Source organism: Phyllobates terribilis, unplaced genomic scaffold (assembly GCF_046119375.1).
Source record: "Phyllobates terribilis strain yellow unplaced genomic scaffold, ASM4611937v1 Scaffold_2__4_contigs__length_985480577, whole genome shotgun sequence".
NCBI lineage: Eukaryota > Metazoa > Chordata > Amphibia > Anura > Dendrobatidae > Phyllobates > Phyllobates terribilis.
The window spans coordinates 818,962,353-818,986,483 of NW_027362762.1; the positions used below are offsets into that span (position 1 = coordinate 818,962,353).

The 24,131-nt window shown below is 44.3% G+C and overlaps 1 protein-coding gene and 1 long non-coding RNA gene across 2 annotated transcripts in view; one reads left to right on the plus strand and one right to left on the minus strand.

Annotated features, from left to right (window-relative positions):
• The window catches only part of SMG6 (SMG6 nonsense mediated mRNA decay factor), a 289,497-nt gene that overhangs the window by 153,750 nt on the left and 111,616 nt on the right, over positions 1-24,131 (plus strand). The window lies entirely within an intron of this gene.
• The window catches only part of LOC141231153 (uncharacterized), a 128,897-nt gene that overhangs the window by 84,891 nt on the left and 19,875 nt on the right, over positions 1-24,131 (minus strand). Inside the window, exon 2 of the long non-coding RNA XR_012297567.1 lies at positions 5,595-5,662. This is a non-coding gene — a long non-coding RNA (uncharacterized lncRNA). The remainder of the gene's footprint in view (positions 1-5,594; positions 5,663-24,131) is intronic.

The window sequence follows — 24,131 nt, forward strand, 5'->3', positions numbered from 1 at the left end:
CGCTCCCTTTTTGAATATTGGCACTACATTCGCCTGTCACCAATCAAGTGGCACAGACCCAGTCTCAACAGAGTCCTTCAATATAAGATATAACGGTCTGTCTATCACATTACTTAGTTCCCTTAGTACCCGTGGGTGTATGCCATCAGGTCCTGGTGATTTGTTTATTTTAATGTTACTGAGGCGTTTCTGTACCCCAGCTTGGGTTAGATTTGTCATACTTAGTGGAGGATTAAGTTTGTCACTTCTCATTTCTCCTGTTAGTTCTATTTCCTTTGTGAAAGTTGACGAAAAAAATGTATTTAATAGATTAGCTTTATCCTCATCTTTCTCTATGATTTTGCCTTCATCACTTTTTATCGGTCCAATATTATTCGATTTAATCCTTTTACTATTTATATACGTAAAGAACAGTTTGGGATTTGATCTACTTTCCCTAGCAATACGTCTCTCTGTTTCCTCCTTTGCTATTTTTATTTGTTTTTTGCAGGTTCTCGTTTTTTCCTTGTAACACATTAGTGCCTCCTTGCTGTTTTCCTGTTTTAATCTCTTGAATGCCTCTTTTTTGCTATTTAACGCCCCTTTTACGTTCTTATTCAACCATATTGGTTTCCTCTTATTTCTGGCCCTTTTATTCCCATACGGTATATACCTCTCGCACTGAGTATTCAGAATTCTTTTGAAGGTTTCCCATTTACTATTCGTATTTCCTTGATTAAGAACTTTGTCCCAGTCTATAAGTTGAAGGTTTTCTTTCAGCTGATCAAACTTCGCCCTCCTAAAGTTTAATGTTTTAGTTGTTCCCTTATTGATAACCCTACTGAAGGGCATTTTGAAATTGATAATATTATGATCGCTATTACCTAGGTGCCCCCCTATCTGTACCTCAGTTATTCTATCAGGCCTATTAGTCAATATTAAGTCCAACACGGCCTTCCCTCTCGTTGGTTCCTACACTAGTTGGGAGAGATAATTATCCTTGATATTTGTCAAGAACCTTTTTCCTTTCTGCGATCTACAGGTTTCTGTTTCCCAGTCAATATCCGGGTAGTTGAAGTCCCCCATTACAATCACCTCATTATGTTTTGCTACTTTGTTTATTTGTCCTAATAGCAGTTTCTCATTCTCCTCTGTTATATTGGGTGGCTTATAGCAGACCCCCAGTAATATTTTATTATTATTTTTTGCCCCCTCAATCTCTACCCACATGGACTCGACCCCCTCTTCTCCCTCTCCTATATCTTCCCTTAGTCTGGGCTTTAGACGTGACTTTACATATAAGCAGACTCCTCTGCCTTTCCCCTGTTTCCGGTCCCTTCTAAATAAACTATAATCTAATAAATTTACCGGCCCAGTCGTAGCTATCGTCTAGCCAAGTCTCTGTTATACCTACGATGTCATACCTCTCCTCCGATATAAGCGCCTGCAGCTCATCCGCCTTATTGGTCAGGCTTCTTGCGTTGGTCAGCATGCAAGATAAAACTTTGGGGTTATTTAGCATCCTATTCTTCTCTAACGATCTAACTGTACTATCCCCACCCCCTCTCCACCCTCATTATATTCACTTCTCCCCTTCCCCCTTGCTTGCCTCACATCCCACCTATTTCCTTTTTGTTCGGTTGTACTATACATCTTGGTACGAATTCATTGTTTTTCCTTCACCAATATAATCCCTTGGAATTCTTCTTTTATTTAACAAACCAAATTATAGTATACTGTATACACATTGGGGGTCCCCAACCTGTAGCTCGATAGCCACTTGTGGCTCATTGTCCCATGAATTGTGGCTCGCAGCTGTCTGCCAGCTCCAGGTCTAGCAAACAGGCATGAAGAGAAGGTCTCCCGATGGTGAATTTTGTGAGTAGCCCTGCACAGAAGAGCAGATCTGGATGCTCATATACTGGTCTTAGGGGTAATTTAACGGTGTTTTCCCACGAACAAAAGTTCATTTTAAACAATAGATCTGGGAATAATAATAACTTCCACAATTATTCCACAAATTTCACAATTCCACAAACACAATTAGATGTGTTTAAATAAAATGCTCCTGTGCTGAGATAATCTTATACATGTGCCCCTGCTGTGTACTGTGTAATGGCTGTGTCTGACCCCATGCTGTCCTGTCCGTATACTCTTTTGCTTCCTCCCCTGCCCAGGAGCTGTGGTATGATCAGACCATGTTCCTGTACGGTCAGACACAGCCATTACACAGTACACAGCAGGGCACATTTATAAGATTATCTCCGCACAGGAGTATTTTATTTAAACACATCCAATTGGGGAAATTTTTATTATTCCAAAATCTGTTGATTAAAATAAACGTTTTTTCTTGGGAAAACTGCTTTAAATCTGGTAAGCTGGAGACAGGATGACACCACCTGTCAGAGGAGGTGCTTGAAGCTGGATGTGACAGTGTGTTGGGAGTGCGTGATGGCAGAATACGGAATGGGGGTATTGTGGGAACCCCTAGATCTCTGTATACTGCTTCGGGGTGATTTCTGTGGAAAAGCTTTGGTTATTATGATTATACTCGTAACGAGGGCTTTGGTTGCCACTACTGTGAGGGGTTCAGGAGCTGGATGAGGCTCGTGACTTTCTCTCAGAGCAGAATGTGGCTCTCAAGGTCAGAAAGGTTGGGGACCATTGCTGTACATGATGAGCTAGAATCTTTAAATTGGGGTAGTTCTGCACAAGCAATAACTTTCTGCCCGTATGCTATGTGCATGAGCAGTGGGGACTGTTTGTAGAAGCAGCAGCCATAGCATCCGTTCGAGCTTTTATGCCCTTTGGCTCTAGTTTTCCCCCTTTCATCTTTGCAGCAGAAGTTTGATTACTTATGTAATTTGCTGTAGATTTGTTTTAAATGTGCATGGTGCAAAATCTGTTTTAATTGGAACAGAGATTGGGCAAATGTCTATAACCACTCTTCTCGCCAAATTCTAGTATCAGGTAAAGTTCAACCAAACAGAAGTAAAACGGGCAATCCCTGCATGTGTTGCAGGTGTCTAACAGCCGAGAGACCTGCAGTAGCAGCGACGCGAACATTTTTTGCAAGCACGCCGAAGATATTCTGTTAGGACTTAAGCAGGCTCGGATAACACCTTATCCAAGCATGTTGGTGCAACACTATTATGAAGGCTACCCCTTCTCCGACTGGGTCACCAACATCTCCAGTGACAGTCTTTAACTGGGTACCCACAGCCCTGGGGGGATAGCTCTGCCATAGTGACTCAGAGGATAAAGTGTGCTGATATTATTTTAGTTACAAAAAATCTTAATGGAGTTTAATAAGTCTAAAATTTAATTAAAAAAAAGTCTTCAAAAATGACAAAACTGCATTTAGTGAAAAAAAACAACATTGTTTTGTATACTAAAAAAGTAACCTTTGTTTTATTACTATAATTTTCTTTTTATTAATAGTATATATGAAAATAAGCAACTTTGTAATATATCTTTTCTGAGAAATCTGCTTTTTTATTTTTTATACTCCTGCTTTGATTTTTCATTCTTAGTTCATGGGTAAAATCTATAATGTGTGTATTCCGTAAAATAGATTTTCATATTACTGACAGAGATGACCGTGTTTTTAAAGGGGTATTCCCATCTCCCAGATCTTATCCCAATATGTAGTAGGTGTAATAATAATAATATTAGCAAATACCTCAAAGTAGAAATGTATAGTTCTTCTGATTCGCTATGTCTCTTTCCTCATGTGCAGGCATTACAGGACCTTAGGCATCCATAGTTATGACCACCCCCAACTAGCTAACTGTCACTATATCAGTGGTCGTAACCAATGCCTGCACATGAGGAAAGAGACATAGCGAATCAGAAAAACTATACTACATTTCTAGTTGGAGAGATTTGCTAATATTATTATTATTACACCTACTACATATTGAGATAGAATTTTGGAGATGGGAATACCCCTTTAAGGTTGTTTGGAGGAGGAAGCTGGAGGCCGACAGACATTCTGCTGCAAGGTCCATAGAGCGTTATAAGCACTAACTGCCATCTCCTATTTCGATAATGGGAAAATCTGTATTCACTTAGACAGATTTGACCTATTTTGAGTATGAATGATTAGTCCAGGGAGAGAAAGAAGCAGATTTCTCAAATTATATTTACAAAGTTTTTTTATTTTCACGTGTACTATTGATTTATGTAGCAATTAAAACAACTGTTACACTTTAAAGACCACATATGCCTATGTCTGTAATGAAGATTTAAATTATCAGGTAATCAAATGTAAAACTTGAACGGTATAAAAGATTTAAAAAAATTAAAAAAAAAATGAAAAATTATTATCTTTAGAGGAGTGACTTTTTATATGTATTCCCAAAAAGCATAAAAAAAATATTTGTACTATAAAACAAGATCTCATACAGAGCGTCAATGGAAAAAAATAATAATAAAAAAAAAGTTATGTCTGCGGAATATCAGAGAGGCTTGCTCTAGGTGAAAATAAGAAACTCCGCTGTTACTCTCCCTACCCTGATAGAGCAATGCATCCTCCCCCCGCTGCTACCATGTTTGACATTTTGCCGCATTGATGTCACGCCTGTTGCGCATGTGACCGCTGCAGTCAATCACAGTCTCTACTTCAGGATCACTGCTGAGCCTATCTTGGCATCACCACTGCAGGCTGTCAACAAAGACTGAAGCAACAGCGGAGTGGTGTCGCTGGAGCAGGGGAATGGGAGTAATGCTGAGTTTTTCCACCTAAAGCAAAGCCCATAGGCATGAAAATGTATTCCTAGAAAACCCTTTATAAATCCATACAATGTTAATGCATCCTAAATTAGTGGGGTCATTAATCTGTTGACATCGCGTTAGGTTAGATCTTTAGTGATGATACAATAGACCACTTTCTGTACAATACTCTGTTGTTAATTTTTTTTAGTAATATTTTTGGCCACAATAATTATTTCAATAAATATGAAGACCTTGAACGTGAAGGGCTGGTCTGCCCGACAGCGTATTTGAGCCGCAGCCAATATTGGTATGTGGTTTCCAGATGAGTTACTGTACGGTACATTTTGATGTCTGATTCCTTTATCGTACCCACTCTTCCCTTAGGAAATAAGGACCTGTCTGTGCAGGTGCGAGGCTGCTTGAAGCCACATGAGCCCTGCAGAACGCTGGAGGAGAAAGCCACAGATGACAGCGGAGGAGTGTTAGGTGGAATGTGTAGTGGGCCTGAGAGCACAGCACTATGCGCCTCTGTCACAACCGCCGGCTGGGGCTCGGCTCGTGCATCCATCAGATCCAGCGCTGTGGATTCTTCTTCAGCGTTCTTCTTCTGACAAGTCCCAACAGAGACCACTCTGCACCCACCTCCCTGCTTTCCTCCTTTCAACCTGCTGGAATCAGCACCTGTGGTAATCTCACCTTGCAAACAAATGCAGTCCTAAGGGGCCTCCGATAAACGCAGCATATTTTAGAGTGGTTGCTCATCACTCCTCTGTCAAATATATTCTACTTGGCAAAAAAAAAATAATAGGAGCTGTATGATACCTTTAATATTTATCCAAAACAATATTGTAAGAGGTCATTGTGCAGATGTTCTGTAATCACGGTAAATGGTTACAGACCTTATCTTGGTAGACGTGCAGCAGATTTCTCAGATATCCAATGCTCTGAAGACGTAATCTGTTTCAATCTGTAGTACAGGAAACAAGAGAAAAATGCTGTAATCGTTGTACTTTGTATACTAGTTCTCTTTTTTTTTTTTATTATTCAAGTTTTGATCTGGCCACACAAATAAGCTAAGCAACAGCCCGAATGCAACTGTCTATAGACCTGACCAACAACATGCCAGACTATACTGGTAGATGGCTAAAAGCAATAATGTAGTGGTGATCGGCCGGTCATGCCATACCAGTAGAGATTCAGCGGATGACCACCAAAGAAAATCACTCCAATGTGCAAGTAGATGTCTGTGTTCTCTCTAACTTGTCAAGTGTAACCCGTCTGTAATAGCAGAGATGCAGCGATGGATTATAGGATTTGTGGGAGAGGGTCCTTGTCTCATACAGGCAGAACAATGGTCGGAAGCAATGCATGCTGGGAAGAGGATGTCCCTTTACATATGGTGCTGGCAGGATGCTGATAAAGCTCCACCCACTTAACCAGAGTATATAACAAGTTACAGAGAATGGATATGTTAGACTGCTATGCACATCAAAAGCAGTATAACTTTTGGGATGTAAGGGAAGCCAGACCTTGCAGATTTTGTATAAAAGGACAGGTACGCTTTAAGTTTCACCCAAACTATTGATTGAGCGGAGTTGGTGAATGGGCACCGGATTTTTTTCCTTGAGCTTTGCATGTTGGCAGCTATCTTTGTAAGATCTTCGAGGAACAAGTTTTCCTTATCTGTATAGATGAGAAATCTGGAGGAGAGATGTTTCCAGGTGATTCCCTGCCTGGGGGCACGACAGAAGCCGTCTGATTGACAGCTTCCCTTATTAATGTCCGCTGTAGCTGGTGCACTGCCAGTTTGTGCTGGCAGCCTTCCAATGTACAGTCGCTTTCTCAGCCAGGTGCAAAGCGTCTTTGCCTCTTCTTGTAGGAAGCCTACAGGGCTGCCCTCAGCCATTACCAGGATGCTGTACTGTCTGCGCTGAAGAAGAGCCGATATATGGAAGCTCTGGCTGCCTTGTGCAGTACAATTATAAAGCTCTTTTTAAGTCTTACGTCCTGACAAAGATGATACTAAAAGGGTGCCATACTGTAGTTCTTCATTGTAGTCTTATGTCATCATTCATACGTTTGCTGGATGAGCAAAAAAAAATAGTTTAATTCTGGACCGAGCCCTCCTGTAATGCTGATGGGTGTTAGGATTCGGCATCGGCTCTTAGGTCAGCTCTTCTTACACTGGCAGAAGCCGTCCTCAATCTGTTACCGACCACAAACAGAGCGGCTTGCCAACACCAGGCCCTCTTCTCAGCACCCTCATTACCGGCCCAGACTCAAAGGCATCACTCCTTTATTAGGCAGGGAAACTCTAGAGGACTGACTTTAATGTTTGCTGATTAAACATTTTAGAATGAAGACGTTTAGTCAGCTCCAGTAATCGTATTCCTGCTCTCCTATGGTCTCCTGTCACTTTGTAGCCAATGCAAACCACTTCTGCTCCATGCTGTGACCAGCATTTTACCAGCCAGCTAATCCTGCACTTTTCAAGTATCTGTTTGGTCTGTGCCTCAGATTGATGCAAGTATCAGATCCATAAAATATAACCACATATTGGCATTTTAAGATATGGTGATGACTTGAATTAAGGGGTTTTCCGGTCTAAAATGAAAAGTCTGCAGTCACTCAACCACAGGCCGACTTATTTGTGAGTGATGGCTGTAAAATGCAGCTGACATCTGCACTCTATGGGTATTGACGTGTTTACGCCATACATGCACACCACAAATCACCAAGAGGTTAAATAGATCTTAGATTTACTAACCAGGGCTGTGGAGTCTGAGTCGATATAAAATGGACAGACTCAATGCAGTTTGTGGGGAATATTTTTGGGAAAGTTCTGAATTGTCCTATAAATGTCTGTCCTATTCATGATCTAAGGGTCTAGACTTTTAGCTGAGATGAATCTGTGCTACAGTAAATTCATCACTTAAACATGAACCATGAATGAGGGAGTCGTGGAGTTGGAGTCTGAGTCGAAGGTTTGCCTTACCGACTCCACAGCCCTGTTACTAACTAATGAGGCTGATGTACCGTATTTACTTTGAAAATCCATGTCAGAGTTGCTGGGTAAAGGTACGCTCACACTGGCATATAACACGGCCAAGCACTATCTGATATTTTATCGAATAGCACTCGGACCACTATTATACTGTGGGGCAGTGCTATTATTTTCTCCTGCCGATTCAGTATGAGAAAGCAGTCCCAGTATGCGCACAAGTCCAAGGGTGCGTGTGATACATTGAACTGCACTTGGATGTCATCCAAGTGCAGTCTGATGTATACACACAGAGACAGTGCAGAAGATGGAGAAATTACGTTCTCCATCTTCTCCGCACTTGTGCTGAGATTCTCTCATACTAATTTGACGGGTGAGCGTGACCACGCACTGGCTCCTCCACAGTCACACGATTGATAACTCCCATTAGTTACAATAATTTACTTTCATATATTTGATGTATGCTTCATGAAGCCAGAATGTTCAGCCATTAAAAATCATGTGTCCCCCATGACAAAGATTTATGTATTACTTTGCGATAGGCAGTGCTGTGGAGTTGGTAAGCCAAACCTCCGACTCCCCAATTTCCATGACACCGACTCCAACTTCGACTCCCTCATACATGGCTCATGTTTAAGTGATAAATTTACTGTAGCACGGATTCATCTCAGCTAAAAGTCTAGACCCTTAGATCAGGAATAGGACAGACATTTATAGGACATTTCAGAACTTTCCCAAATTCTTATGAATAAAATATTCCCCACAAACTGCATTGAACTACTGCACCCAATTTATTATATATTTTAGGAGTGGGAGTCGGTCCATTTTATACAGACTCCACCAAAATGGGCTCCGACTCCCGACGCCACAGCCCTGGCGGAAGAGAAGGTGAATGATCATGTTCACAGTATGGGGATTGCAGAATTTTGCTAGGGGTTGTATGGATGGGATGTAATATTATAGAGTAAAGCAGTGGCATTGCGATCACCGCTACCCTTTTTGGAGGCTGCGGGGTGCCAGCATAATTCCTCCTATTTATGGGAATCTTATATTATTTCTTTTACTGTTTAATGCATTCCCAATTTTCTTTTTCTCCTCTTCGACTGCACCTGTATTTCTTCATCAAAAAATTCATACTACATGCCCACTGCTGTAGAAAATCATCTTGGTCCAGCACTAAACAGTTCCGCCTTTAATCCACTGTAAAGTCAAGTGCTGTTCTACATAACCTACAGTTTTCTACTTGACCACAATTATATTTCTTGCAGTGAAAAACATACTTACCCAGCGTTCAGACAACCACATACATGCTGCTTGAAACTTGTGTTTGTAGATTTTTGTAAGTGTTTTTAGTGTCTTGTGTATGTTTTGTATCTCCTCGAATTTGGCTGGATTTGGCAATTTTCTGCAGATAAGTATCTCATTTGAATTGCCCACAGAAGATAAGCTGTGCCACAAGAGTTTTGTAGCAACTTCTTTCCCACTGACCATTGAGAACACATTTACGCTCAGCCAACTGTGCATGTATAAATAACCAAACTAGCATAAGTAAAACTGTGATTTTGTTTTTCCAGTTATCTTCCAGTCATGCACCTTCCTAGCTTTGCACTCATCATAATATATATAACACTTTTTCCTGTAGTGTATCATTAATTTGCATATGAAAGAGTAACTAACCTTTAATTCAACTATCCTTCAGACATTGCTAAGTGATGAATTTGCGATTATGAATATTTTTTATTAAACTTCTTTTTCTCCCAAACACTATGCTGCAGTGCTGTGTCAATGTCCAGTTTATGCTTCTTTAGAAGCTTCTTTGAACTGCTGCTTAGCAAGATCTGTACACTATTTTCAAACTTTCTGTGTATGGAACTTTCCCTGTTTTTATCCTCTCTTCTTCCCTTCCTTTACTAAGACAGGGGAATTTCAATAGTTTGATTGTTTGGATATAGTGTATGGATCTTGTTGAGCAGCAGTCCATAGGACTTACTATAGGAGCATAAGCTGGGCATTGAAAAAGAACTTCAGAATAGTGTTTGGGAGAGAGAGAATCAAAATAAGGTATTGAAGTATATTAAAAACAAAATCTTAGAGGTTGTCCACTACTTTAACATTGATGACCTATCTTTAGGTCATCATCCTATTCAAATCAATATGGGGCAGATGTGCGGCCACTATCAGAAGACTGAGCAGCTCCACAACTGAGCACTTCCGGCACCGTGAAAAGCTGTTGGTACGGGATGACTTGCAGCATGCACTATTCTTCTCCTTATTTCGAATGAGACTCACCTATTGAATTCTTTGGGTGCGGAAAAAATATTAGATTCCATTTGAACAGTCTGTATTGTATCCAGTAGCCACATTGCCACTATTGACCTAGGAAACTGCTATGATCATGTACATTTTAAACAGTTGATGAATAAATACAGATACAATAACGAACACTCTGACAACATGGATGAAAGTTGTCCAATTTTTCTGAATGAAAATTGGATGATTTGCCATGCGCTCTTCTGAATCCATCCTTAAAGTGAATCTGCCAGCAGGTTTGTGCTATGTAATCTTATAGCAGCATAAGGGGGCAGAAACCAGCGAAGTATCACTTACTTTAGTGGGTGTAGCAGTTAAGATGGAATCACTGTTCTCTGCTGCTGATGTAGCAGAGCTCAGATGTTGAGCCCTGTATAACCTGCCCACACCACTGATTGGCAGCTTTCTCTGTACATGGTGAGCAAGCTGCCAAAAAGTGCTGGAGGTGTGGTTGGACTAGGAGGCACGAGGAAGTTTCTCGCCTAGTGATAATCTTCTGCTGATAAAACACTGATTGTATTGAAACAGCAAAACACAGTCTAGTAAGTGACACTTCACTGTAATAAGACTCTCTTCCCTTACATCATGGTGCTCTCCGATTACCCAGCGTAAACCTAGTGACAGATTCCCTTTAAAGTAAGTATAAAGGGTAAGTATAAATAAAGGGTAAGTATAAATTATATTATTTTATAAGAATAAAATCAAGCACCTTATTTGGTACTCTGAGTTGTTCTTATATTCCTCTTGAAAAAGCATGAATAGACTTAAGTTTTGCCATTTTTTGTCAATCGCATGCTTCCTTGTATACTGTTACACTGTACACCCCCTCAGCATTTGTTGCAGCACACATATTAATAAGGAAAAGCTTTATTATTACTGCCACTTCCAGCATCGAGACTGTAACAGTCACAGCTCCCTATACAGTGAGCATGGCTATAATCACTCCCCAGCAGAAAGATTGACAGATTGATCTACACACACATTCTGCAAGGCAGGCTGTCAATCAAAGTTCTTGTGAGTGATTACATTGAGCAGTGACTGTAATCGCTCCCCACTCCGCCCATATGACTGTAAACAAGCAGCTGCAGGTAAGATAGAAGTTAACTTTCTCCCTCAAGCTACTCCTCGAGTGAGCTGGCTACAAAAGTTTTTACTTGCTCTAAATTTGCAGGTAAATAGAGATTCTTTAGGTAACTGCTTTCCTTTAAAGCATTCAATTCTTTTTTTCACTAAAGATACAATATAATATTTTACTTTAATAATTTTTCCATTTTCCATCAGTTCCTGTATTTAGTTTCCAATTGATTAAATAGTTTGGATAAAACTGGGAAAATCATTAGGAAAATAAAGATTCTCATCAGGAATTATAAATACATGTATATAAATATACGCATACACGTCTACAGTGTCCTTGATGCCAGGTTTGGATCATTTATGCGTGGTACATATTAGTTTCTAATAGTGCAAAACAGGAAAAGCAGGGTGTCCCAGGGCATTGTAGCGGATGCAGCGAGGAAACACAATGATGGCACAGAAAAATGTTCTATTTGGGGTGTGCCAAGAGGTCATGTGAAGGCTAATATAATAAGATGTCATGTCTATTGTCACATTTACCCTGAGAGGAAATGAGCTGGTCTGATATGGAAGGTATATGGAAGCAAATAAGGAAGCGGAGCGTGGTGAGGAGTGAAGATGAGGGATGCGAGCCGTGAGTTGGAGAATATCATACAGACGAGGCCAGAATATTTGTTCACCATCTGTATGATTGCAGTATGAAGCACGGTGATGGATGGCAGGACATTCCATTTTTACAGCTGGCCTTATACCAGTGTTGCTGAGATAAACTTCTCTAATGAAAAGAAGGGGTTCTCCAGGATTTATAAATGCTCTTTTCGTTTTGTACTCTTATTAGGATGCCTTATGTGCTGGAAATCTGCTGTTTTGATGGTGATTGACTAAAAGTGTTGTGACTCCCCCACATTCCTGTGTCAAGCTTAGGTGCCCATGTGTATTGAACAAAAGATGATCATTGTAGATGTCCAATATCACACTGACCTCTTCTAATTCAATAGCGCATGAACAATCGCTTACTGAAAGATCTCTCGCCCTTTCCATATCTGCAATACATCGTCCTGTGTAGTGGACATTTATGGCCAGTGTGTATGGCTGTGTCACAGCGATTATTTACTAGACGGACCTGCTGTGATGTGTGTCGCCTCCTTTAGGTGACAACTGCAGGTTGTGACTCTACTACAACCTGATGCCGTCTTATCAATCATTGCTAACAAAGAAATATGAAGTAGTATTACATAGAAACCTATCCGAAGTCTGCTCTCATTGTTATGTGCAAACTGAGAGAGGCCTATTAATCTCACCACAGCAGGTAGGAAGAAGTCAGGGGAAGACGCCCAGAGGACTCTTCTCTCATGCTTGGACTCTTTGCCCTGTACATGCCTTATTTTTCAAACCAACTTCCACCTTTCAGACTGTGTTCGGTGCTCCCTTGGCGTGGCCAAACAGTTCAATGCACTTTCCCACCTACTAGTTTTACATCTTTCTCTGCCCTTCCCTGGCTCTATAAATCCAAAGTTGGCTATTAGTCATGAGCAAACATGCTCAGATAAGGGGTTAGCCTAGCAGGCTCAAGTCCTAATTGAGTATCTTTGGTGTGCTCATAAAATATGTTCATGTCGCTGCAGCTGCATGTCTCGTGACCTTTCGCCAGCCACAACACATGCAGGGATTGCCTGTTTGTTAAGCAAACCCTGCATGTGTTGCAGCTGTCTAACAGCCGTGATACGTGCAGCCACGGTGACACAAGCATATTTTACAAGCATGCTGATGATACTCTATTAGGACTCTAGCGTGCTCAGATAACACCTTATCCAGGGGCAGCATGGTGGATCAGTGGTTAGCACTGCAGCCTTGCAACACTGGGGTCCTGGGTTCAAATCCCACCAAGGACAACATCTGCAAGGAGTTTGTATGTTCTCCCCGTGTTTGTGTGGGTTTCCTCCAGGTTTTCCGGTTTCCTCCCACACTCCAAAGACATACTGATAGGGAATGTAGATTGTGAGCCCCATTGGGGACAGTGATAATGTCTGTAAAGCGCTGTGGAATTAACGACGCTATATAAGTGAGTAAAATAAAAAGTAAATAAATCCAAGCATGTTCGCTGATCACTATTGACAATCAAATTAGAGAGGGATGTAGATAGATGGAAAAAAAAAAAGTAGATAGGAAGGTGCACTTAAAGGGATCCTGTCACCGGGTTTTTCCCCATATAAAGTAGGACCAGCACCTATACAGTCATGGCCAAAAGTATTGAGAATGAGACAAATAGTAATTTTTCCAAAGTTTACTGCTTCATTTTTTGTAATGGCAATTTGCATATACTCCTGAATGTCAAAGAGTGATCAGCTTAACAGCAATTACTGTACTTGCAAAGTCAATATTTGCCCAGAAAATGAACTTTAACCCCCAAAACACATTTCAACATCATTGCAGTCCTGCCTTAAAAGGAGCAGCTAACATCTTTTTAGTGATTGATCCATTAACACAGGTGTGGGTGTTGATGAGGACAGGGCTGGCGATCAACCAGTCATGATTAAGTAAGAATGACATCACTGGACACTTTAAAAGGAGGCTGGTTCTTGGTATCTTTGTTTCTCTTCAGTTAACCATGGTTATCTCTAAAGAAACACGTGCAGCCATCATTGCACTGCACAAAAATGGCCTAACAGGGAAGAGTATCGCAGCTACAAAGATTGCACCTCAGTCAACAATCTATCGCATCATCAAAAAGGCTCCAGGGCGCCCAAGAAAGACCAGCAAGCGCCAGGACCGTATCTTAAAACTGTTTCAGCTACGGGATCGGACTACCAGCAGTGCCGAGCTTGCTCAGGAATGGCAGCAGGATGGTGTTAGTGCTTCTGAACGCACTGTGAGGCGGAGACTCTTTGAGCAAGGGCTGGTTTCAAGGAGGGCAGCAAAGAAGCCACTTCTCTCCAGAAAAAACATCAGGGACCGACTGATATTCTGCAAAAGGTACAGGGAGTGGACTGCTGAGGACTGGGGCAAAGTCATTTTCTCTGATGAATCCCCTTTTCAATTGTTTGGGACATCTGGAAAACAGCTTATTCGGAGAAGAAGAGGTGAGCGCTACCACCAGTCTTGTCTCATGCCAACTGTAAAGCATCCTGAAACCATTCATGTGTGGGGTTGCTTCTCAGCCAAGGGAATCGGCTCACTCAGTCTTGCCTAAAAACACAGCCATGAATAAAGAATGGTACCAGAATGTCCTCCAAGCGCAACTTCTCCCAACCGTCCAAGAGCAGTTTGGCGCCCAACAATGCCTTTTCCAGCATGATGGAGCACCTTGCCATAAAGCAAAGGTGATAACTAAATGGCTCATGGAACAAAACATAGATATTTTGGGTCCATGGCCTGGAAACTCCCCAGATCTTAATCCCATTGAGAACTTATGGTCAATCATCAAGAGACGGGTGGACAAACAAAAATCAAAAAAATTCTGGCAAAATGCAAGCATTGATTATGCAAGAATGGACTGCTATCAGTCAGGATTTGGTCCAAAAGTTGATTGAGAGCATGCCAGGGAGAATTACAGAGGTCTTGAAGAAGAAGGGGCAACACTGCAAATATTGACTTGCTGCATTAACTCATTCTAACTGTCAATATAACCTATTGGTACTCATAATATGATTGCAATTATATTTCTGTATGTGATATAAACATCAGACAAACACTAATAAAAACCAGAGGCCAGCAGATCATGTGAAAATATAATTTTGGTGTAATTCTCAAAACTTTTGGCCTCATATACAGCATTCTAAAATGCTTTATAGAAGTCCCCAATGCGCTGGGCATAACACAAAATACTTTTTATTATTCTCACCTATGGTGCGGTCCGTTCCGATGGGCATCTCTGGTCTTCATCTAGTGCCTCCTTCCCTGCTTCATGTTGATGACGCGTCCTACGTTATCTAAACACTGTCCTCCATCCCGCTCCTGAGCAGGCGCACTTCTCTCTGCCCTGCCGAGGTCAGAGCACAGTACTGTAATGTGCATGCATCGGGAAAGGCCAAAGAGTGCCGGCGCATGCGCACTACAATACCTTGCTTTAACCTCGGCAGTGCCCCTGCACAGGAGCACGATGGAGGACAATGTGTGGATGACGCAGGACGTGTCATCCACACAAAGGAAGGAAGTAAGACCCCCGATCGCAAGAAGCGAGGCGGCATCGGATCAAGACCAGCGACGCCCATCAGATGGGACCGCGGCGTAGGTGAGTATAATAGTCTTTTTTGTGTTATACAGAGCACATTGGGGACATTCTGGTATGCTGTATAGAAGAGTGTACAGGTGCTGCCCCTACTTTATATGGGGAAAAACCTGGTGATGGGTTACGCTTAAATATTTGGCCACAGCAAGGGTGCACCAAGTGCCTGTACTTGTTTTGGGCAGTCATTCTGTGCAGACAGTTCCTTTTTAAAGGGGTTTTCCAGGCATATGATATTGATTACCTTTACTTCAGAACAGCTCCCATTCAACAGACTAGAAGTTGATCTCTCGGCAGCAGCTACTACAGAGTATACAGAACTGCCCTGTTCTTCTCTGTTAAATGTCACATCCGGCCGCTATCGGTGTTAATAAGAGTTGATCAGTGGTAGTGCTGAATGTCTGACCCCACACTGATTGATATTGATGACCTATCCAGGGATCACATATCGCAAGTCTGGACGACCCCTTATACATGGCCTCCATTATTACAAACAACGATCTGTATTTCATGAAGCCTATGGCTCAGGCAGCATAAATTCTCTTTGAATAAATGTTAAAACCTAAGTGGGCAGTAGCACCACCTTTTTGTCGAGTCTCCATTATGTTTTTTAACACACTGTTATTTGGAAAACTAATATATATTCCACAAATTATACAGGACGTGGGAGATTCAGGATACAGAAATCCAGAGACTAAATAAAAAAAACACCGAAAACGCACTCTGGAGTTGGCAGATACTAAGACAAGATGTGTGTTTTCTGTGGCCCTATTATTTGGTGCTGATTTGATTTGGGTATTTTTCGGGCTATGGGTGTATGAGGTACATGGTTACATCAGGTGAGGTACAGCTGTGCTACCTTCTGTCTTGTGGGGCGGTTGCTTAGTGGGTGCTTTTTATTTTGTCCTTTGTTCTGCATAGTGAAAAGCATTTCTTGATGTCTAACTAGGCCAAACTGACTTCAAAGACTGCGTCCTCAGCCATCGGGTAGGTTGTGTGATGAGATGTGGCTGGAATGTGTGGGAACGCTCGGGCTGGCAACTGCCAGTTTCCATCATAAACACTCAGGCACCATTTTTCGGATGCGTCGTCCAGTTTTGGTCTCTCTATAGTGTATTCATTTGGCATAAGTTTAACCTCATCTTTTTTTTTCCTACCAAGCGTCTTGTTTGTGTTGCTGGCACCCGTCCAGGTTTCAAAACTTCAGGCCAGTGCCACGCTGCACATCTGCGGCAATCTGCGAGACACTCTGATAAGATCAGCAGCTTTAGGTGATGGCATTGTTTCAAGTTAACCAAGCATGACCCGAAGCTTCCACTTCAGTGTGGAGCGAAGCTGCTTCAGCCCTGACAGTTCCCTGAAGAAGGAAATTTATCTTTCTGTAATTGCCTGCTCTGCAGAATCTCCCCACGGCCCCCTCCTCCTAATTCTAGAATATAATTATATCAAATGTAAAAAATGTGTGAATGTATGGATGAGCTTTCTGTATGGCGAGCACAGATACATGATCTTTACGAGACCCTGTGAGAATACTATGTAATCGTGTTAGTCTCGCTCTTCCTGCTGCCACTTTTGAGATGTAACATTCTTGTCTAGTTTGGGGGCTTGTTGAATAAATAAAGGGCTTGATGAGTTTAGCAATCACTTGAGATCCGCCAGCAGTGGGATTTACTTGGACGGCTTGTTTGCCAATCTGGTGCCTTAATCAATGAATTGGTTAAGGCTGCTGTTTTCTTTCCCTGGAATATTTTCTACTGCATTAATAATAATGCTTAAAATAAATATTATTTTATTTCTGTATATAATATTTATTCGTACTCCCATGACAGCACCACGAGAGAGAGGATCCGCCCATCAAGGACAGGAAACCTACAGGTTAAAAAGGGCAGCACCTCTCTCCCGCCTCAGTTTAGGTTTCCTGTCCATGATGGGAGACCTCTCAGGTTACCTGCAGGAAGAAGACGGTCTCTTGCCCCAGATGAAGTCGACAGCGTGTCTGGAATGCAGTCTCCCACCCTGGGTCGGTCCTGGATTTCTGGAGACGCCATGGCAGGGCTCATGGGGGCGCCTCCGTGTGCGTTGCGGCAGGCGCGACATCGCCTCACCGGCGGGGAACGTGATAGGCGCGGCCCTGTGACGTGTTTCCGGTGCGTCGGAGACTCCACCGGAAGTGGGCGGAGCTCGCGCACGCAACCCGGAAGTCGCGTGCGAGCATGAAGACGCCGGGAGTATAGGTGCTGGCAGCAGCGGTTAGCCCACCGGGGGGGGGGGAAGGGGAGATGACCTCGGGGGGGGTGACCTCCTTCCTGAACCTCCAAAAAAAACAAACAAACAAAAAAAAAACACACAGGTACCAGGTATGGCCAGTATAAAAGATACCTGGCATCATACAGAGGTGCTTCCCAGCCCATTGTTTTTTGCCTTGGTAAACATGGGAGATTCACAGGAGCAGCTATCACCTCAGCAAGAACAACTGCTGTAGGAGCAGCCCTCTGGGGAGCCCTCACAACTGGCGGTGCAACGACATTCCCGGTCTGGGTCCAATCTTTCGACTAGGAAGTTCACCGCAAAAAGCAGAAAAGAAGGTCCGGTTGTTCGGCGTGATTCTCCACCGGTTAAGATGGATTCTTCTGCTTCTACGGTACCAAATATTCCATGGGGTAAGTGGAATCTTCGTGAAAGTTCTACTAATTCTTCCTCCTTCTTCTCTGTCTATAACTTTCTTTCAGAGCAAGAAATGTTCTTTTAAAACTAAACATAAGGAATGTGCCTTATGCTGCAGCCCGCTCCCTGATGCATATGTTAAGAACTTATGCCAGCCTTGTATTGACAAGGTAGTAACGGAAGAGACTCCGGGGTTTTCCTTGGGCCTAAAGTCTTTAATTAGAGAAGAAATAGGCAAGGCTCTGCAGGGGAAATCTGAGTCCAGTCATGTTCCTAGGGACCCTCAGCCGGGCTCAGATTCTGATGTTTTAGATGTTTCTTCTTCTTCTTTATCTTCCTCTGATGGCGAGTCGGATAGACAGTGTTTTCCTCTGCAAGAGGTTGATGCCTTGGTGAAAGCTGTCCGGGCTACCATGGGCATTATGGACACGAGGCCAGAAAAATCTGCAGAGGATGTAATGTTTGGGGGATTAGGACAAAAGAAGAAAAGATGCTTCCCCGTGAATACAAGAGTCAAAGATCTCATTGACAGAGTGGCAAAAACCAGACAGGAAGGGCAGCGTTCATCCCTCTTTTAAAAGGAGGTATCCATTTGATGATGCCGCATGTTCCTCTTGGTCAAAGGCACCAAGGTTGGATGTCGCCATCGCTAAGGCATCAAAGAAGTCTTCTCTCCCATTTGACGACATGGGAGCATTGAGAGACCCCCTGGACAGACGAGCCGATACCTTCCTGAAAGGTGCATGGGAGACCGCTACAGGAGCTCTGAAACCAGCAGTAGCAGCCACCTGCACATCGAGAGCCCTAATGGTTTGGCTAGAACAGATAGACAATCAGCTAAAGGAGGGTGTCTTTAGGAAGGAGATTATTTCTTCCCTTCCCCGAATCCAGGGTGCTGCTGCCTTTCTTGCTGATGCGTCTGCGGATTCGGTTAGATTGGCATCTAAATCATCAGCTCTGTCAAATGCTGCTCGACGAGCCCTATGGATTAAATGCTGGCCTGGAGATATACAGACGAAGTCTAGACTTTGTAAAATCCCTTGCGAAGGAGAATATCTTTTCGGCCAAACCATGGACGAGCTGTTGGAAAAAGCCGGAGATCCTAAGAAGGGTTTTCCATCTGTACCTCTACCCGCTTTTAAGAAATCGTTTCGGAAAAAGAAATTTATCCGAAGGAGATTTTTCAAAGAAAAAGAAAAATTCAAAGAAAGAGGTCGCAAAGGTAGAGGCCTACTCTTTGGTGGTTCTTCCAAAAACGAACAGAAACCAGGGGAATCACAATCTGCCCAGGTGGGAGGGAGATTGTCGTTATTCCTCCCAGCTTGGGAGCGAATTTCACATAGTAATTGGATTTTGAGCCTAATTAAATTTGGTCTTAAATTTCAATTTCAAGCTCTTCCTTTCAGAAGATTCTTGATTGTTCCCTCTAGTTCCTCCCCAGAGTGGCAGACTTCCCTCGTATCGGAAGTTCAAGTCCTAATAAGGAAGAATGTCCTGATTGAGGTTCCGGATTCAGAAGAGGGTCACGGATTCTACTCCCCGCTCTTCCTGGTCCCCAAACCAGATGGGTGTTACAGGACAATCATAAATTTAAGATCTTTAAATAGCTTTCTTAAAATTGACATCTTTTAAATGGAATCCTTAAAAACGATAATAAAATTGCTTTCCCCCCCCTGTTATATGGTAGTTCTCGATCTTAAAGATGCTTATTACCATGTTCCCATTCATAAGGACTATCAAAAGTATCTAAGGGTGGCCATTAAAATAGGTGGAGTGGTTAAACACTTTCAGTATACTGCACTTCCCTTTGGTTTAGCCATAGCCCCGCAAATTTTTACCAAACTAGTGGCAGAGGTTATGGCCCATATAAGAGAAAAAGACATCTTAATAATCCCTTACCTTGATGATTTCCTGATACTGGGGAACTCCTTTGTTCAATGCGAGGCCCACCTTCAGGTAACTATTTCTGTCCTGGAAGGACTAGGTTGGTTTTTAAATCTGGAGAAATCTAGATTGACTCCATTAAAAGCTCAACAGTTTCTGGGGGTCATTTTAGATTCTGAAAGACAATTATGCTATTTATCAGAAGAAAAGATTGCAAAAATCCAGGGCTTGGTAAGATATTGTATGGATAAACCGTCTATGACACTCCGTAAGGCCATGTCATTATTAGGGACCTTGACCTCAAGTTTTTCCGCGGTGCGTTGGTCCCAACTTCACTCGAGCACTACAGTGGGACATATTATATAACGATTCGATCCTAGAGGGACATCTAGACCGGGAATTTACCTTGGCCCCTCGCTCCTTACAATCCCTTCGTTGGTGGTTAGTACACACTAATCTTTCTAGGGGGGTCCCTTGGGAATGTATGCCTACTGCAGTCTTGACTACGGATGCAAGTGCTACAGGTTGGGGAGCTCATTTTGAAGGTAACTTAGTTCAGGGGACCTGGTCAGAGAAGGAGGTGCAGTTTTCCTCAAATGTTAAGGAACTTTTGGCCGTGGATTATGCGTTCAACAAGTTCCTTGTATATTTACAGGGCCAGGATGTCCGTATACTCTCAGACAATCAAGTCTCAGTAGCCTATATAAATCACCAAGGGGGAACCCGTTCAAGAGACTTAATGAAAATAGCGGACAGACTTCTTCAGAATGCAGAGGATCATTGTCTCTCCCTTTCTGCTGTTCATCTAAGAGGGAAAGAAAACGTTACAGCAGACTTTCTCAGTCGTACTTCCATAAAAGGAGAATGGTCCTTGAACCTTCAGATATTCTCCAGGATTGTGGCATTGTGGGGTCTTCCAACAGTGGACTTATTTGCAACAAAATCCAATCGGAAGGTGACAACATTTTGTTCCCTAAACCCCAGGGAAAATCCCCTGGCAGTGGACGCCTTCATGATTCCCTGGGAATTCCCTTTGGCGTATGTGTGATGAAAGCCGGCCGGTGGGTGCAGCTCTCTGGCGCCCCCTTACCTCTCAGGTCAGTCAAGGTACTGCACCTAGAGAAAGTAGTGCCAGGTAGCTGCAACCAGCGCAGGGAACACGGTAGTGTGTTATCCCTTCAACGTCACTACACAGCACAACTCGCTAGCGCCCTCTTAGCCTCAGGTCAGTCAAGGAACTGCACCTAGGATAAGCGGTCGCCAGAGAGACTGTCCTGTAACCTACTGGGTATCGGGGCCCTCTGTAGTGAGGGCGGTATATATATCTTCCTTGGCCGCGCCAGGAATATATATATCTGAACCTCCGACCGTCACTACCAGCCTTCCCCAATCCCCAGTTGGTATGCTGCCACCAGTCCCTATTTTAGATATACGCCCAGTCCGTGAATGGGCCTATATCGGGTCAGGAACCAACCCTGGGTAGCGTTTTTGGCTTGAGCCGAGCTCACACGGACGTGCGTTCGTTATGCAGAATAAAAGGCAGGCCCACAATTACTTGAGGTAATTGATTATAATAATACACTAGATACACGATATACAACTAAATATACACAGGTATAAGGTCAGGCTAAACTATACAACAATGGAATACAACACACAGAATCACCACAGCATATCAGTTACCGGTTTCTTGATTTTCTTGTGACGCAGGGAGAGGATTCTGCGGTCGCAGGCACGGTTCTTTGTTACAGGCTGAGGCCTACCACCGCATGGTCAAACTGCTCCTCCCCTTGGTGGCCTCAGCTGGTGCTCAGATGTTCAGCACACCACTCTTGGGTCAAGACTGACTTATCTCTTGTCTGTCCTGCTATCTTACCTGCCCCGTCCCGCCCACTGCTGGTGAGGTCAGCTGGCTCAGTCTCCACCCTCAGGTCTAACTTCGATCAGAAGCCCAAATTCTATGGAACCCAATAACTTCTTCTGGGATGGTCTCATGATACCCCCAGGGGTTCCCATGGATTCGGGCCGCCGTAACCGACCTTTTGATATCAATTATGATACCATACGGTCCTCAGGAATGGCTCCGCGCTATATCTTGGCTTCCAGAGCACGTACAAACGTCTACCGCGGAGGCTTGTGTGCGCAATGGCTCCGGGACGCCGTGATATTTTTTTATTGGCCCATCCCATGCAACATGCGTGTACTTTTCATGTTTCTATATCTTATGCCTCCATGCTTGTGACAGACAAAGAAACTAGTCCTATGGGACAAATGGTCAGGTACAGATAGACGAAGCACCCCCCCCCTGCTGGCTGTGTTTCCTCTCGAAGTCTTTGAAGCTCCTAGCATTCAAGTGTTAAGTAGGCTTCTTATCTTACAGGAGCCTGGATGGGGGGAAACTATCTAGTTGACGTTTTAACAGAAGGTCCCAAGGGTGGGGGCTGCTGAAGTGTGGCCATCCCTGGATATGATTTATCATTACCAAGATGGCGGCTACAGGTTCATCACACCTCCCCCTATACGAGGGCGCGAGGGGGTAGCACATTCCTGTGTTCCCCCGTGCGTCCTTCTGCACCCTCCCCTTGCCGGGATAACCCGTCAGCGTTACCGTGGTCACGGCCTCTTCTGTGGCGAATGGAGAAGTGGTACTGCTGGAGAGCGAGGCTCCAGCGTAGCAACCTGCCATTCGACCCAGAGACCGTGTGTAACCAGCTGAGGGGGTTGTGGTCCGTCTCCACGGTGAAATGGCTCCCGTACAAGTAGGGCTGCAGACGCTGCAGGGCCCATACAATTGCCAGGCATTCTTTTTCCACCGTGGAGTAAGCCACCTCCCGGGGCAGTAGCTTCCTGCTCAGGTACAAGACAGGATGTTCCTGGCCTGTCGTGTTGACCTGACTTAGCACAGCACCGAGGCCAAAGTCACTGGCGTCGGTCTGTACCACAAACGGCCGGTCGAAGTCGGCAGCTTGCAGTACAGGGGAGCTACTTAGGGCGGCCTTGAGTGCCCCGAAAGCTGTCTCGCAGGCGACTGTCCAGTCGACTGCGACGGGCAGCTTCTTCTTGGTGAGGTCCGTCAGGGGCTTGGCCAGGGTGCTATAGTGTGGGACGAACCTCCTATAGTACCCGGCGGTCCCCAAGAAGGACATCACCTGCTTTTTGGTCCTAGGAGTGGGCCAGGATGCGATGGCATCCACTTTCCCCGGTTCTGGCTTCAGAACCCCCCCGCCTACCCGGTGACCCAGGTAGAGGACCTCACTCATGCCCAGCTGGCACTTTTCCGGCTTGATGGTCAAGCCTGCCCGGTGGATCCGACCGAGCACCTGCCGCAGGTGCTCTAGGTGATCCTCCCAAGTGGGACTGAAGACTGCAATATCGTCCAAGTACGCAGCCGCGTACCCTTCAAGTCCCTCAAGCAGCGTATTGACCATCCGCTGAAAAGTGGCAGGGGCATTCTTCATGCCGAATGGCATCACTGTGGACTCGTACAGTCCAAAAGGGGTGATAAAGGCAGAGCGTTCCCTTGCCGCGGGGGTCAGAGGAATCTGCCAGTACCCCCGGCTCAGATCCATGATGGTCAGGTACTTAGCCCCGGCCATCCGATCGAGCAGGTCATCGATGCGTGGTATGGGGAACGCATCGGTGGCCGTTACAGCGTTGAGCCCCCGGTAGTCCACGCAGAACCGTGTAGTTCGGTCCTTCTTTGGTACGAGGACTACAGGCGAGGCCCACGCGCTGCTGGATGCCTGGATCACCCCCAGCTTCAGCATCTCGTCTATCTCTTGGCGCATGTTTCCCTGCACCTCGAAAGAGACCCGATATGCTGAACGCCGGATCGGCGGGTGATAGCCAGTGTCCACGTCGTGGACAGCCATCTCAGTCCTTCCGGGCAGGCTGCTGAACAGCCCCCGGAAGGGGTGCAGGGTGGTCCCCAGCTGGGACCGTTGGTCCTCCGTGAGCTGGTGGCCAACCCCCACATCCTCGATGGACCCACCCGCCTTGGCTTGGGTGAGCAGATCCAGGAGGGTTTCTACCTCTCCTTCCTCGGGAAGGTTGCACACTGGGTGGGCAGTCGCTTCCCGCTCATGATGAGCCTTCATCATGTTCACGTGGAAGGCCTTCCTCCTTCCACGGGCGTGATCCAGGGTGACCAGATAGGTGACGGCATTGAGTTTCTGGTGCACGAAGTAGGGACCTTCCCAGGCTGCCTGAAGCTTGTTCTGTGGTACGGGGACCAGTACCCACACCTTTTGACCCACCTGGTAGGTCCTCTCACAAGCA